A 14,989-nucleotide genomic window follows, 5' to 3' on the forward strand; every position below is an offset into this window, starting at 1 on the left:
TATCAAAGGGGGATGTCTGATCAAACCAGGAAAAATGGTGGATTGCTTTGGCTAGTGCATTATAACGAGGGACGAGTGTAAACTATGTGGGAAAGGTCATGAGGTAACCTTGCTCAGCTAACCTGCCCAGTATTATTGTCCATTTCTTTTAAAATCATCTTAGATTCCCTGAATGCAAATTAAATTCATAATACTCCCAGATCTCGAGCTCCAGGAACAACACAATCCATGACAAGCAAGTGTTCACTCAAATCAGACCACAAAGAATTAACCTTTCCTCCAGCTTCCATCCTGTCTCTCCCTCTCTGTGTCCCTTGAACCCTTCAGTCAGTGAATGTAATTTACAGAGGAATGTTTTCTCCCTTTCTCTCACGTATGAACATCTTCTAACTTCTTTACTATCTCAGTTTCAGCCTTGGTGTTTCCCTAGCCTGTAAGGGTAATGAGACAGTCACCTTCCAGAACAGTCAAGGTTAGGGAGCTGGGCTTCATAAATTTACATTTGCTGAGTGTGGTATACATGAAAATGTATCAGGATTGTTCTATTCCGTGCATGCTCCTTTCAGCTTATTAAATTACAACTTCTTCTCGTATTGAGTATGAGTTTTGTTAAGAGTCTTCAATATGAACCAGAAACTCAGTTATCCAACATCCCGCTGTGGAATATGTGCAGCTTTCAGCTCCCAGGGTGAGAAAGAAGTACTGCCACACGTTCCACAAGTGAACAAATGTTATCACCTTATTTACATTGATCCATTGATACCAAAGACAGATGTCCCCGATTCTTCTGAGCAAATGCACCTCCTTCCCATCCCACCATCGTCAAGCATTTTCCTGCATTTCCTGTAGCAAATATGTCACATGTAAGGCTACAAGTTCTCTCAGTATCTATCTATCTTTGCTTTTCAAAATTTCCAGCACATCCTCCGTCTTAACATCAACCTGTTCAAGAATATCAGCCTGTCTCACACTGCCCTCACAAATGACAAGGTCTCTCTCTGTAGTGAATACTGAAGCAAAGTTATTCATTAAGAACCACCCCCACTTCCTCTGACTCCACACACAAGTTCCCTCCACTATCCCTGATCGGCCCTACCCTCACTCTGGCCATCCTCTTGTTCCTCACATAAGTGTAGAAAGGTTGGGATTTTCCTTAATCCTACCCGCTAAAGCTTTATCATGCCCCCTTCTAGGTCTCCTAAGTTTATTCTTCAGTTCCTTCCTGGCGACCTTGCAACCCTCTAGAACCCTGTCTGATCGGTGCCTCCTCAACCTTAAGTAAACTTCCTTCTTCCTCTTGAATAGATGTTCCACATTCCTTGTCAATCATGGTTCCTTCACCCTACCATCCCTTCCTTGTCTCAGTGAGACAAACCTGTCCAGCACTCACAGCAAGTGCTCCCTAAACAACCTCCGCATTTCAGTTGTGCATTTCCCCGAGAATATCTGCTCCCAATTTATGGTCCACAGTTCCTGCCTAATAGCATTATAATTCCCCATCCCTCAATTAAATACTTTCCTATCCCTCTCCATGAGTATAGCAAAGGTCAGGGAGTTGTGATCACTATCACTAAATACCCTCCCAACAACAGCTCTGACACCTGACCTGATTCGTTGCCAAGCACCAAATCCAATATGGCCTCCCCTCTAATCAGCCTATCTACGTATTGTGTCAGGAATCCTTTCTAGGCACACCTGGCACAATCAGCTCCATCCAAACTTTTTGCATGAAGGAGGTTCCAATCAGTATTTGGGAAGTTAAAGTCACCCATGACTGCAACCCTGTTGCTTCTGCACTTTTCCAAAATCTGCCTCCCAATCTGCTCCTCTGTATCTCTGTTGCTATTGGTGGTCCATAGAGAAGTCCCAATAAGGGATAGCATAGGGAATTTGTGTGTGGAGTCTGAGGAGGTAGGGGAAGCCCTAAATGAGATTTTTTCTTCTGTCTTTATGAAAGAAACAAACTTTGTAGTGAATTAAACCTTTGAAGAGCAGGTGTGCATGCTGGAATGGATAGAGAGAGAAAGGAAGCTGATGTGCTGAAAATTTTATCAAACGTTAAGATTGACAAGTCACCAGGCCCGGACCAGATTTGTCCTCGGCTGCTTTGGGAAATGAGAAATGCAATTGCTTCGCCACTTGCAAAGATCTTTCCCTATTTCCTTGCTTGAAGAGAGGAATTACATTTGCCTCTCTCCACTGGAGTCGTACCAGAGGACTGGAGAGAGGCAAATGTAATTCCTCTCTTCAAGCAAGGAAATAGGGAAATTCCTGGCAATTACAGACCAGTCAGTCTCATGTCTGTCGTCTGCAAGGTGTTGGAATGGATTCTGAGGGATAGGATTTATGACCATCTGGAAGAGCATGGCTGGACTAAATGCAGTCAACACGGCTTTGTGAGGGGCAGGTCATGCCTCACAAACCTTATCAAGTTCTTTGAGAATGTGACTAGAAAAGTTGATGAGGATCGAGCTGTGGATGTGGTGTATATGGAATTCAGCAAGGTATTTGATAAGGTTCCCAATGATAGGCTCATTCAAAAGGTCAGGAGGAATGGGATACAGGGGAACTTAGCTGTCTGGATACAGAATTGGCTGGCCAACAGAAGACAGCGAGTGGTAGTAGGAAAATATTCTGCCTGGAAGTCAGTGATGAGTGGTGTTCCACAGGGCTCTGTCCTTGGCCCTCTACTGTTTGTAATTTTTATCAATGACTTGGATGAGGGGTTTGAAGGATGGGTCAGCAAGTTTGCAGATGACACAAAGGTTGGAGGTGTCGTTGACAGTATAGAGGGCTGTTGTAGGTGCAGCGGGACATTGACAGGATGCAGAGATGGGCTGAGAGGTGTCAGATGGAGTTCAACCTGGATAAATGCGAGGTGATGCATTTTGGAAGGTCGAATTTGAAAGCTGAGTACAGGATTAAGAATAAGATTCTTGGCAGTGTGGAGGAGCAGAGGGATCTTGGTGTGCAGATACATAGTGGACGGGGTTGTTAAGAAAGCATATGGTGTTTTGGCTTTCATTAACAGGGGGATTGAGTTTAAGAGTCGTGAGATCTTGTTGCAGCTCTATAAAACTTTGTTTAGACAGCATTTCGAATACTGCGTCCAGTTCTGGTCACCCTATTATAAGAAAGATGTGGATGCTTTGGAGAAGATTCAGAAAAGGTTTACCAGGGTGCTGGACTGGAGGGCTTATCTTATGAGGAGAGGTTGACTGAGCTCGGACTTTTATCATTGGAGAAAAGGAGGAGGAGAGGGGACTTAACTGAGGTATACAAGATAATGAGAGGCATAGATAGAGTCAATAGCCAGCGACTATTTCCCAGGGCAGAAATGGCTAACACGAGGGGCCATAGCTTTAAGCTGGTTGGAGGAAAGTATAGAGGGGATGTCAGAGGTGGGTTCTTTACCCAGAGAGTTGTGAGAGCATGGAATGAGTTGCCAGCAGTAGTTGTAGAAGCAAGGTCATTGGGGACATTTAAGAGACTGCTGGACATGCATATGGTCACAAACATTTGAGGGTGCGTACATGAGGACCAATGGTCAGCACAACATCGTGGGCTGAAGGGCCTGTTCTGTGCTGTACTGTTCGATGTTCTATTTTCTAAGGTGACTGCTCCTTTCCTGTTTCTGACTTCCACCCGTAACGCCTCAGTAAACAAACCCTCCTCGATGACCTCCTTTCCTGCAGCTGTGGTACTAACCCTGATGAGCAATGCCACTCCTTCACCTCTTTGACCTCTGTCCCTATTCCTATTGAAACATCTAAACCCTGGAACATCCAAAAAACCATTCCTGCCTGCATGATATCCACGTCTTTGTAATAGCTTGTCAGGGATTGTGGAGTTGATATATTAAAATGGTTAGTCGTGACAGTGTAAAGGGAGTAACACAAGGGGCTGATATCTGTGTGATCTGTGGGTGATCTCTCAGGCTCCTGCTTGGCCACACAGCTTTAAGGAAACGTTTGGGTTTCGAGGCAGCAGAGGAAGTGGGGATTTTGATCATTTCAAGTTTATAGGGAGATGCAGGAAGCCAATGGGCAGGATGTTGGGATGGTCTGCTTGGTCATGAGACACAGATACAAGCAGCTGACATTGTCAGGTTGGGCGTATTCCACAAGGCGAAGGTGGAAGCTACATCCTGGAAGGCTGGTTACATGGAGTGAGTGTGGGGATTCTCACTCACTCCACAGTGACACCTCACTCCCGTTGGAATTCTTTTGACATTTATTGCTCTTATTAGTTTTCTCTTTCTCACCATCACAGCAGACTCCTCAGGGTATGTGAAATATTTAATGCTGGTTTCCAATGTTTAAAATCCCAACAAGAGAAAAATGAGTGAAGCACTGACTGAGCTCACAGTGTACCTAATCTAGCAACAACTGGAGCTGGTAACTTGCCATGTCACTGAGATGAATCATTTAACCAGTGCCTTTAACCAAAACATAGACTTGAACAGAAATACCAAGCTGCAGACATACAAATTCAGAGCATAGTCAGCCCTTTGAACCTGCTCCATCATTCATTGAAATCATGTACGACCTCAGTGTGTTCCAAACTCCACATTCCCATCCAAGCCCAATAATCCTTGATTTCCTGGCTCGACAGAAATTAATCCATCTCCTCCTTGAAAATTTTCAGTCAGCTCCTGCTCCATGGCTCTCTGAGGCAGAGAGTTCCAAAGCCCCTGGAGATAAACAAGTCTCTAATCTCTCCTAAAAGGGTCATGCCTAATGTTACAGCAATGCTCTCCACTGAGTGAATCCGATAAACTCCTGGTTATCCGGGGAAAATTGCTAACCCTATAACATCACAATGCCTCCTGTGACTCAGTTAATAGCACAGAACATAGAACATAGAACTATACAGCACAGAACAGGCCCTTCGGCCCACAATGTTGTGCCGAACATTGTCCCAGCTTAAGCACCTATCCATGTACCTATCCAATTGCAGCTTAAAGTTCACCAATGATTCTGACTCTGCCACTCCCACAGGCAGCGCATTCCATGCCCCCACCACTCTCTGGGTAAAGAACCTACCCCTGACTTCCCCCCATACCTTCCACCCTTCACCTTAAATTTATGTCCCCTTGTAACACTCTGTTGTACCCGGCGAAAAAGTCTCTGACAGTCCACTCTATCTATTCCCCTGATCATCATATAAACCTCTATCAAGTCACCCCTCATCCTTCGCCGTTCCAATGAGAAAAGGCTAGCACTTTCAACCTATCCTGGTACGATCTATTCTCCATTCCAGGCAACATCCTGGTAAATCTCCTCTGCACCCTCTCCAAAGCTTCCACATCTTTCCTAAAATGTGGCGACCAGAACTGCACACAGTACTCCAAATGCGGCCTTACCAAGGTCCTGTACAGCTGCAACATCACCTCACGACTCTTGAATTCAATCCCTCTGCTAATGAACACTAATACACCATAGGCCTTCTTACAAGCTCCATCCACCTGAGTGGCAACTTTCAAAGATGTATGAACATAGACCCCAAGATCCCTCTGCTCCTCCACCTTACTAAAAACCGTACTGTTAACCCTGTATTCCACATTCTTATTTGTCCTTCCAAAATGGACAACCTCACACTTGACAGGGTTGAATTCCATCTGCCACTCCTCAGCCCAGCTCTGCATCACATCTAAGTTCCTTTGCAGCTGACAACAGCCCTCCTCGCTATCCACAACTCCACCAATCTTCGTATCGTCCGCAAATTTACTGACCCACCCCTCGACTCCCTCTTCCAAGTCATTAATAAAAATTACAAACAGCAGAGGACCCAGAACTGATCCCTGCGGAACTCCACTTGTAACTGGGCTCCAGGCTGAATATTTACCATCCACCACCACTCTCTGACTTCGACCGGTTAGCCAGTTCTCTATCCAACTGGCCAAACTTCCCACTATCCCGTGCCTCTTGACTTTCCGCATAAGCCTACCATGGGGAACCTTATCAAATGCCTTACTAAAATCCATGTACACTACATCCACTGCTCTACCCTCATCCACATGCTTGGTCACCTCCTCAAAGAATTCAATAAGACTTGTAAGGCAAGACCTACCCCTCACAAATTCGTGCTGGCTGTCCCTAATTAAGCAGTGTCTTTCCAGATACTCATAAATCCTATCCCTCAGTACCCTTTCCATTACTTTGCCTACCACCAAAGTAAGACTAACTGGCCTGTAATTCCCAGGGTTATCCCTATTCCCTTTTTTGAACAGGGGCACAACATTCACCACTCTCCAGTTCCCTGGTACCACCCCCATTGACAGTGAAGACGAAAAGATCATTGCCAACGGCTCTGCAATTTCCTCTCTTGCTTCCCACATAATCCTAGGATATATCCCGTCAGGCCCGGGGGACTTGTCTATCCTCAAGTTTTTCAAAATGCCCAACACATCTTCCTTCCTAACAAGTATCTCCTCTAGCTTACCAGTCTGTTTCATACTCTCCTCTTCAACAATACGGTCCCTCTCATTTGTAAATACTGAAGAAAAGTACTCATTCAAGACCTCTCCTATCTCTTCCGACTCAATACACAATCTCCCACTACTGTCCTTGATCGGACCTACCCTCATTCTCGTCATTCTCATGTTTCTCACATACTCATAAAAGGCCTTGGGGTTATCTTTGATCCTACCCGCCAAAGATTTTTCATGCCCTCTCTTAGCTCTCCTAATCCCTTTCTTCAGCTCCCTCCTGGCTATCCTGTATCCCTCCAACGCTCTGTCTGAACCTTGTTTCCTCAACCTTATGTAAGCCTCCTTCTTCCTCCTTACAAGACATTCAACCTCCCTCATCATCCAAGGTTCCCTCACACGACCATCTCCTTCCTGCCTGACAGGTACATACACATCAAGGACACATCGTATCTGTTCCTTGAAAAAGTTCCACATTTCAACGATATCCTTCCCTGACAGCCTATGCTCCCAACTTATGCTCCTCAGATCCTGTCTTGCAGCATCGTATTTACCCTTCCCCCAATTGTAAACCTGCCCTGTTGCACGCACCTATCTCTCTCCATAACCAAGATGAAAGTCACAGACCCACTAACAAGTCCATCACTTGTTCCGGTTCGTTACCAAGTACCAAACCCAATATGGCCTCACCTCTGGTCTGACAATCTACATACTGAGTTAGAAAAGCTTCCTGGACGCTCTGCACAAACACCGCCCCGTCCAATCTACTTGATCTAAAGAGCTTCCAATCATTATTTGGGAAGTTGAAATCGCCCATGACTACTACCCTGTGGCTTCTTCCAAAATCTGTTTCCCAATCTGTTTCTCCACATCTCTGCTGCTTTTGGGGGCCTACAGTAAACACCCAACAAGGTGACTGCTCCTTTTCTATTTCTGACTTCAGCCCATACTGCCTCCAAAATCAGATCCCCCTCGAACTGCCTTTCTGCAGCCGTTATACCATTTCTAATTAGCAACACCACCACCCCCCTCCTTTTTTACCACCCTCCCTAATCTTACTGAAACATCTGTAACCAGGAACCTCCAACAACCATTCCTGTCTCTCATCTATCCACGTTTCCGTGATGGCCACAACATCGTAGTCCCAAGTACTGATCCACGCCTTAAGTTCACCCACCTTATTTCTGATACTCCCTGCGTTGAAGTAACTTGAACCCATCTCTGTGTCCGCAAGTATTCCCTGTCAGTGCTACCTTCTCCACAACCTCCTTACATTCTTGGACATCCTGAAAAACAGCTAACCTACTTGCTGGACTACAAGTCCGGATCCCATCCCCCTGCCAAATTAGTTTAAACCCCCCCTGAAGAGTGCTAGCAAACCTACCTCCCAGGATATTGGTGCCCTTCTGGTTCAGGTGCAACCCGTCCTGTTTGTACAGGTCCCACCTTCCCCAGAATGCAGTCCAATTGTCCAAATACCTGAAGCCCTCCCTCCTACACCATCCTTGCAGCCATGTGTTCACCTGCACTCTCTCGCTATTCCTTGCCTCACTGTCACGTGGCACCGACAACAACCCAGAGATGACGAGTCTGTCCGTCCTAGCTTTTAGCTTCCAGCCTAACTCCCTGAGCTCCTGAATGACCTCCCCACCCCTCTTCCTACCTATGTCATTGGTGCCAATGTGCACCACAACCTCTGGCTGCACACCCTCCCCCTTAAGGATTCTGAAGACACGGTCCGAGACGTCTCGGACCCTGTCACCCGGGAGGCAACAAACCATCCGAGAGTCTCGCCCATGTCCACAGATACGCCTGTCTGTCCCTCTAACTATACAGTCTCCTATAACTAGCGCTCTCCTCCTCTCCCCCTTTCCCTCTGGGCCTCAGAGCCGGACCTCGTGCCAGAGACCCAGTCACTGCAGCTTACCCCTGCTAGGCTGTCCCCCCAACAGTATCCAAAGCGGTATACTTATTGTTGAGGGGAACAACCACAGGGGATCCCTGCACTGCCTGCTTCCTCCCCTTCCCACCTCTAACTGTTACCCAGCTACCTCTGTTCTCTGGCGTAAATATGTCCCTGATGTCACACAATCAGCTGTAGATTTCAAACTGGGCTAACTTTTCAATATTGCATAATGCAAAATAGTGTCATCGAATTATACAGCATTGAAACAGACCCTTTGGTCCAACTCGTCCAAGCTGATCAAGTTTCTCAAATTAACCGAATGAGGGGTGGCAATAGACTCGTGGTGTTATCACTGGATTGTTGCTCCAGAGAGCCAGGCTATGTCCTGGGGAACTGGGTTCAATTCCTGCCATGGCAGATGGTGGTATTTGAATTCAACAAAAAAAAGGTGTGGAATTACGAATCTAATGATGACCATGAATCAATTGTTTGAGGGGAAAAAAAACATCCTTTAGGCAAGGAAATGGCCATCCTTACCTGGTTTGGTTGTGACTCTCAAACCAAAGTGATGTGGCTGACTCTCTACTGCCTTATGGGTAATTAAGGATGGGCAATAAATACTGGCCTAGCCAATGACACCCTCATCCTGTGAATGAGTAAGACAAAACGTTTGACCCATTTCCCTCTAAACCTTTCCTCTTCATGTGCCTGTCCAAATGTCTTTTAAATGTTGTAATTCTAGCCAGTGGAAATTCCATATTAATGCAACTGAAATCTTTCCTTCTTTCACAACCTTGCTCTTTCCCTGACAGCTCCCAGTTGTTGGAAATGACAGTCTTGTAGCCATATTGTTTAATCATCAATTGGCAAGTCAGTTCATTAGCTCTATCATAAATCATGATAAAGACATAGAAACATAGACAACGAGGAGCAGGAGTAGGCCATTTGGCCCTTCGAACCTGCATCATCATTCAATACAATCATAGCTAATCATGGAATCTCAGTATCCCATTCCAGCCCTCTCACCATATCCCTTGATCCCTTTAGCTGCAAGGACTGTGTCCAGCTCCCTATTGAATAGATCTAATGAATTGGCTCCAACAGCTTCCATGGCAGAGAATTCCACAGGTTGACAACTCTCTGAGTGAAGAAATTCTTCCTCATCTCAGTCCTGAATGGCTTACTCCTTATTCTTAGACTGTGACCTCTTGCTCTGGACTTCTCCGACATTGGGAACATTCTTCCCACAGCTAGCCTGTCCAGTCCCATCAGGATTTGATACGTTTCTATGAGGTTCCCCCTCATTCTTCTAAACTCCAGTGAGTACAAGCCCAGTCGATTCAGTCTTTCTTCATATGTCTGTCCTGCTGTCCCAGGGATCAGTCTGGAGATCCTTCCCTGGACTGTCTCAATAACAAGAATGTCCTTCCTCAGACTAGCAGACCAAAACAGCACACAGTAGTCAATGTGAAGCCTCAGCAAGGTCCTGTATACCTATAGCAAAACATCCCTACTCCTATACTCCAATCCTCTCGCTCTGAAGGCCAGCTTTCCTCTCCGCCTGCTGCACCTGCATGCTGACCTTCAGCGACTGTACCACCATGGCATCCAGGTCTTGCTGCACCTCACCTTTTCCTAAACTGTCACTATTCTGATAATAATCTGTCTTGCTGGTTTTGTGACCAAAGTGGATAACCTCACATTAATCCACATTATATGGCTTTTACCAAGTATTTGCCCACTCAGTCACCCTGCAACCTCTTAGCATCCTCCTAACAGCACACACTGCCAACTAACTTAGTGTCATTGGAAAATTTGAAGATATTGTATTCTATACCTTCATCCAAATTGTTAATGTATATTGTGAACAGCTGGGGGTCCCAGCATTGAACCCTGTGGTACCCCACTTACCACTGCCACCACTCTGAGAAACATCTGTTTATTCTAACTCTCTGTTTCCTGCCTGCCAACCAGTTCTCTATTCACATCCATACATTACCTTCAATATCACGAGCTTTAATTTTCCTTACTAATCTCTTGTGTGGAATTGTATCAGAAGCCTTTTGAAAGTCCAAGTCAACAACATCTACTGAGTCACCCTTGTCGACTCGACTGGCCACATCTGCAAAAATTTCCAGAAGATTTGTCAAGGATGATTTTCCTTTAGTGAACCCATACTGACTAGGACCGATTCTGTCACCACTTCCCAAATGGTCAGTTATTCCATCCTTAATGATTGAGCCCAGCATTTTCCCCACCACTGATGTCAGATGCAACTTTGGCAGTAGGCTTTCATAGCGAGAAGGTGTGGATAACTGATGACTGTTACCAGATGAAACGTCAGGAGAGGAGGTGTGGAAGCGCAACTTTTTCTGCTGTTAGGGGCCTAACTTTCCTGATAGTAAGTTGAAAAGTGTGGCGCTGGGAAAGCACAGCAGGTCAGGTAGCATCTGAGAAGCAGGAGAGTTAACATTTCAGCCATAAGCCGTTCATCAGGAATGAGGGCTTTTCCTGAAACATTGACTCTCTTACCCCTCAGATGTTGCCTGAACTGTTGTGCTTTTCCAGCGCCACACTTTTCGACTCTGATCTTAAGCAACTGCAGTCCTCACCTTCTCTGAGCATCAGGTACTGAAACCTTTGAATAATTGAAAGACATACTTAAGGAATGTTATGACCCAAGCCTCCTCTAATTCTGAGATGCTATCATTTTAAGTCAGCAATTCAAGTACCAAGGGAATCCATAGCAGCAGTTTTGACTGGGTTAAGATGACTGGCAGAAACCTGGGACTTTTGGTTTGACACATAAGCAGATGCTTAGAGACCATTTGGCATGTGGGACTAATGATGTATATTGTGAACAGCTGGGGGTCCCAGCATTGAACCCTAACTTAGTGTCATTGGAAAATTTGGAGATATTGTATGCAAAATGCCTACATGGTGAAGCCCAACTGGACTTCAAACAGGCAATGCAACTGTCTTTATCATGAGAGAATGCGGCAAGTGGGGAATATAAATGACAGGGGACTGATGGAAGTGCACACCCTCACCAGTTTGACTGAGCTTGGGAACACATGTGACTGCAAGCAATTACATAGCCTCACTCAGCACATACCCTGATTAGAGGCACTCTCAGTTCGCCCACAGCAAAACCCCCAAACAAAGCCAAGCCTCATCCAATTGGCTAAAACTTTCTCCAGGATCCAAGCCATAATAGTTACTGTTGGAATGCAGAGTCAGACTGAAACTGAGTAAGATAACTCATAGGCTGGTATCATGGAGAGTATGCAGGACAGTGCACGTCCTAGAAAGTCCAGCTATACCTGCTCTGGAACAGTTAAAATGGTATGGTGGGACAGTGGTTCACGGCGCCAGAAACCCGGGTTCAATTCCCGCCTCGGGCAACTGTCTGTGTGGAGTTTGCACATTCTCCCCGTGTCTGCGTGGGTTTCCTCCGGGTGCTCCGGTTTCCTCCTACAGTCTAAAAATGTGTGCAGGTTAGGTGAATTGGCCATGCTAAATTGCCCGTAGTGTTAGGTGAAGGGGTAAATGGTCTGGGTGGGTTGCTCTTCGGAGGGTAAATGTGGACTTGTTGGGCTGAAGGGCCTGTTTCCACACTGTAAGTAATCTAAAAAAACATAAGAATCAGAACAAATCAAAATAAACATCTGGTTAAATGGTCACCCAGTTCTAATGGAGGCGAATACTGTGTGGCTGTTCCAGTGTTTGTAGAACCAGTCTTTAACAAACTTCGCTATGGATTCTGACATTTAAGTTTGAGCAAGATCTCGGTTAGTCTGAGAACCGATACCAGGGAACTTTTCCAGATTAAGGGCATGACTTCAGTTAACAGAGATTGTTGTAAAAGGTTCAGGGTCAGACTTAACAGGGTAGAATTAGCTGTGAGGGATTCACTGAGATCGGCTCAATGTGTTTTAATTTGAAAACGGCTGCCTGAGTGAAGTCTAAAGGAGTGAAAGCCACCCTGTGTGTTGACCTGGAAGTAATTGTACCATTCTGCAAGGCCCACCCACTGCCATTCACCTTAAATGCAAATATAGAGGCAGAATTCAGGAGGTTGGAAAGTGAAGGAAGCATCAAACCCGCACTGTTTGTGGGAAAAGGCAGCAGTGGCCGAACCGATTGTAAAGCCCACTGGTCGGCTCCCTTTGGTGGGAATACTGAATGAATGGTAAACTGTTTTTTGCAGCTGGATAAATACCCAATCCCTTGCAAAAAGGATTTATACACAAAGCTGGCAGGGGGCTGTCCTTTACAAAGTTGGACATGAGCCACATTTACCTGCAATTGTGTTTAGATGAGGATTCTCAGAAGTATGCTACAATTAATACCCACATGGGCTTGTACCTCTACATGAGACCGACATTTGGGGTACCATCAATCTGTTCAATTTTTCAGTGGATGATGGAGAACATTTTGCAAGGTCTTCCCCAGGTCACCATTTACCTAGATGACATTCTAATAACAGGAAAAGCTAATAAGGAACATTGAGAGAGCTTAGTTATATTTTCCAAGGTGGGTGTATGCCTAAGAAGGGAAAAATGTGCAATCCATGCCCTCCAACTAACCTACTTGGGCTACAGAGTTGACACCCATTGGGAGATAGAGTGCAATGCGTCATTTCTTGAGCTAGTGAATTATTATGGAAAGTTCATATATAACCTCAACTCCACCCTGGCTCCTTTGAATGAACTCCCAAACAAGGGCCAGCCTTGGAAATGGTCACATAGACAAGGCCTCGTTTTCACTGAAGTAAGGAAACAGCTATCATCCTGTACGGTGTTGACACACTATGATGCCAAGAAAGATCCGGCATTGACTTGGCTCCCCACACTGCATCAGAGTGGTTTTAACTCACAGGAGGCCCAACAGAGAGGAATGCGCAAAAGCCTATAAATCCAGGACTTTGGCTAATGCAGAGTGTAAATGCACCCAGATAAAGGAAGTAGGATTGGCAGTCATATTTGGAGTCAGGGTTTTCCACCTATTCTCTCGTGACAATGATGTCACACTAAAAAGATTAGTTTATCCTTGGTTTTTGTGAAGAGAGGTTGTAAAGGCAGAAATATGAAAGAGTCTGAGTTTGAGAGGCCTTTGTGTTTTTTTATGAACTGTTTAAAAATGGAAGGGGAGTGGCCAGTTCTTCCAGTTAATTAGGCTTCTTGTTTTTTTTTCCCCCTGTAACAGTCACAGGATGTGAGAGTCCAGAAATGTTGCAAACTTCAGTAAAAGATTCCTCTGACTTTCTCTGACATCTCTCTCTCTGGACCTTGTTCCACCTGCCTGTAAGAATCTGTTTGAATTTATCTTTTTGCCAAGAGATGTGTTTATGGGATGTTACTGTATTGGACCAGTTAATTAGTAACAGGTATTGTCTTGGGTGGCTTAAGTTTTCCACTAGTTAAGCTATTCTAAATTCCGCTTTCTTTTGTTCATGTTTCACCTGTAGAGTTTAAACAAATTCTGTTTTGCACAGAGCCGCGTGCTTTGACCAGTTGCATCACACCCGGAATATCAACTCCACATCTGCCTTTAAAACAAGGAGAAGTTAGGGTCTCGGTTACCTTCTTGAAGGTTTTGAGGGGGTCTGGCCCGGTCTGTAACACCCTTATGGATAAATATTTGTGACAATCATGGACTACTTGGTCTACGTAAAGAGGACAAAATAGTGCTGCCCATTGCTTTGGGCCACATTCAGTGTGGGCTCTAATACTAAGTGTGTACAATTATGAGTTAGAACATCGTTCAGGAAGCTGAGTAACAATTGCAGATATATCAAGCCGCCTTCTATTACCGTATCTATCATGTCGGTAACCCAATGGAAGAGTCTGTAATGGTTTTAAAGTTTCTGGACACACTCTCACAGGCAGCTTACACAGAAAGATCCGTCCCATCAAAACTGGGGGAAACCAAAGGGTGGTGACAATTAGAATTGGGATGTTTTGGATCCAGAGAGACCTGCTCACAGTTGAGGACAACATGTTGTGATGGGGAGCAAGTGTGATTGTCCTGAGCAAAGGTTGTTGCTCAATACTGGCTGGGTTCCACCAGAGCCATCTCAGGGTCTCCAAAATGAAGGTGTTGGCAAGAAGTTGTATGTTGTGGCTAGGACAGGATGAGGACATTGCCACGTTGGTGAAGCAGGGCCCAGAGTGTCAACAGAACAAACATTTATTGGTAGCAGCTTCCTGAAATCCATAGGAAACCATTGAACTTGGTTACATATAGATTGTTGCAGGTCCATTCCTGGTAGTCAGTGTAGATGCCCCCTCAGGGAGGCTGGGCATACATAGGATGCATTGGTCAAACATGGGGACGACAATAGAAACACTGGGCACATCTTTATCAATACACGGAATCCTGGAAAATAATGGGCAGTCATTTCCCAGCGTGGAATTTGAGTATTTCCTAAAGTCAAATGGGATTTGACATATAGACAGCTGTCTAATGACCTGGCAGAAAGAGCAGTTTAAATTTTAAAGGCTGACTTGAAGCCTACAGCCTTGCTAGTAACTAAGCCGCCATGACTCTCATTTGATTATAGGACCACCCACTTGCAACCACAGGGATAGCTCCGATAGAGATGCTAATGGGGAGAAGACTTGGCACCGGGTTAAGTCAGATATTCCCCG

Source organism: Hemiscyllium ocellatum, chromosome 30 (assembly GCF_020745735.1).
Source record: "Hemiscyllium ocellatum isolate sHemOce1 chromosome 30, sHemOce1.pat.X.cur, whole genome shotgun sequence".
NCBI lineage: Eukaryota > Metazoa > Chordata > Chondrichthyes > Orectolobiformes > Hemiscylliidae > Hemiscyllium > Hemiscyllium ocellatum.